Below are 487 nucleotides of genomic sequence, written 5' to 3'. Positions count from 1 at the left end.
TATTAAGTTGGCTAACGACAGAAAAGGAAAATGACAAATTCTGGGGGAGATGTGGAAAAATAAAGACCCTGCACTGTGGCTGGGCTGTGAACTAGTTCAACCCATTGGAAAAATGATTTGGCACTCTACCAGAAGGTTATAAAACTGTGTATACCCTTTGACCCAGCAAAACCACTATTTAAATCTGTTTCCCAAAGAGATCAAAGAAAAGGGGAAAAAACCCTGTATGTATAAAAATATACCAGTCCTTTCTGTGGTGGCAAAGAATTAGAACTTGGAAGGATGTTTATCAACTGGGGAATGATTGAATGATTGAACAAGTTGTGGTATAGTATTGTGAAGGAATATTATCATGCTATTAAAAACAATAAACGGGGAGTTTCAGAAAAACCTAGGAAGACTTAGATGAACTCTTTTCAGCTTTGGGAATACAATTATAAAAAGAAAGATAGTCCCTGTTCTTGAAGAGTTTACATTCTAAAGCACA

This window comes from Sminthopsis crassicaudata, chromosome 2 (assembly GCF_048593235.1).
Source record: "Sminthopsis crassicaudata isolate SCR6 chromosome 2, ASM4859323v1, whole genome shotgun sequence".
In the NCBI taxonomy this organism is placed as follows: domain Eukaryota; kingdom Metazoa; phylum Chordata; class Mammalia; order Dasyuromorphia; family Dasyuridae; genus Sminthopsis; species Sminthopsis crassicaudata.
The sequence above is the reverse complement of the archived record's forward strand: the minus strand, read 5'-3'. Positions refer to the sequence as shown.